Here is a 2,296-nt window from a genome sequence, read left to right as displayed (position 1 = left end):
AAATAATTAATGATATAGAAATAGTCAAGGATTTGTAAAAAGAGATACAGTTACCCAGGAAACAGCAGCAGTGACTGATGAATAGTATGTCATAAAAGTCATACCATCTCCACTAGGGGTGAGACTTCCTACCCATATGCCCCCTGCTCCATGCCCGTTTGTCTGCTTGAGCTGTAGCAGGTCTCATGTAGGCTGGCATAATTTCAGTGAGTTTATATATGCAGCTGCCCTGCTGACTAGAAGAGTCAGTTTGCTTTAAGGGTGTGACTCTTGGTAGGTCAACTACAATCCAAGGCAGGTTCCCGACCTGAAAGTATTTGGACAACACATATTGGGGGGGGTGAAGAACATGAAGTTAGGTGGATGGGGTGGAGATATGGAGGTGGAAGAAGTTGAGGAAGAGAAAGAAAATGATCAAAATACACTGTATGAAATTATCAAAGAATTACCAAAACTACACACACACACACACACACACACACATATATATATACATATACACATACATACATACATACATACATACACACACACACACACACACATATATCAAACCTGCACTCCAAATAGGGATTTCAATCATTCTACACCCAGAAACCCAAGTAGGAAACCTGCACTACATACCTTATGGGCCCCTACCATTCAGGTCACAGAAAACCCTGCCACTGTTTGTGAGGGACTACCACCTCCCCATTGAGAATTACCTTCATTTAGGACTCACCAAATCCTATTCTAATGCCCCCAAGCACTCTGACAACTTTCAGGAGACACAGGCCCTCCTTCTGTTCAGAACTGATCAGAACTCTGGCAACTGCTTTATTTGAACCCTTTAGTTGTCCCACTCAGTGTTAAGCTCAGGATCAGTCCATACTGAAAGGGGAAACCTGATCTGAGGTCCTTGAGCAAGCCACTGTAGGCAACCAACTGTAGCAGATAATTGGAAAACAGGGTAGAGTCTGTAGCCCTAAACACCAGACAAACAGAACTGTCAACCCTACACTGATATGAAGTACCACCTCCAGAACATTATACACACTTCTGCTTAAATAAGAAAGGTTACTAGAACAAAAAAGAAAGAAAAGCTCAACCAACAAACTAAATCCAAATGGGTATATTCCAACTTAGAAATAAAAATAATGAAAAAACCAAAATAACATGTCTCCTCCAAAAACTACAAATTCAATAATAATATTCCCTAATAAAAATGACATTGAAAATTCCAGACTAAGAATTCAAAGGAATGGTTATAGATATGGTCAAACAATGCAAAGATGACAAATGACAAAGTGGTGAATTAAATGGGGAAGACAAGGGGCTGAGAGATAATTCAGCAGTTAGGAGCACTGACTGCTTTTGCAAAGGACCCAGGTTCCATTCCCAGAATCCACATGATGGCTAACAATCATCCATAACTCCAGTTCCAGGGGACCCAATGCCTTCTTCTGACCTCCATGGGCATTGCACAACATGGGTGCACTTACACACATTCAAGTCACACATTCATACATATAAAATAAAGATAATAAATACAATTAAAAAAAGAATTGAAGAAGACAAAACAAGACATGCAAACAGAATCAAAGCGCTGAAGAAAACCCTAAGTGAAACATGCTGGAAATGAAAAAGTCAATAAGTCAAGTAATAACCTCATTAGAAAGCATCACTAAATGAATCACTGAATGAATGAATCAAGTTGAAACCAGAGAATCGGGGTTGGAAAACAAAGTAGAGGAACTGAATCACTTGGTAGATGTCAATGAGAAATTTTTAAATAAATATGAACGTGCATATTTAGAATAAAGTAAGAAATTATATCGGTCTGGAATATGACAAAAGTGTTTCTCTCAAAGCTATGACCTCTCTTCCCATGGGTATTTAGCTATGTTTATAGTACTGTGCATTCCCTACCACTGAACAGGTCTTAATTCCAATTAGAAAATTGTTGATTAACACAAGATAAAAGTGCCACTACTGAACTAATAGCAATAGTTTGCTGGGCCAGTTGTTTTTTATTAGGTTTTACAACTGGGTAGGCCCAGTGGTTGGTTTTCTCTCTTGGCATCTTGTATAGTATCTTCTGATACCATGAGAAGACTTCTGGGAGAAGGTCAGTCCCAGCTTGATTGTTCCAAGTCCTTTGTCTGAAGTATGACATGTCTTCAGCAAAAGAGTCTTATCTTCAAGTTTGGGGAAGCAATCAAGGAGAGAAGCAATAGCCTGTGTTATTGTAGGAGTATCTTGGACTGCCGTGACCTACTACAACTTGAAGCAAAGTTTCTCCTACCTTGCACATGTA

The sequence above is a fragment of the Nannospalax galili genome, unplaced genomic scaffold, assembly GCF_000622305.1.
Source record: "Nannospalax galili isolate Female #2095 unplaced genomic scaffold, S.galili_v1.0 scaffold929, whole genome shotgun sequence".
NCBI lineage: Eukaryota > Metazoa > Chordata > Mammalia > Rodentia > Spalacidae > Nannospalax > Nannospalax galili.
Note: the sequence above shows the minus strand (reverse complement) of the source record.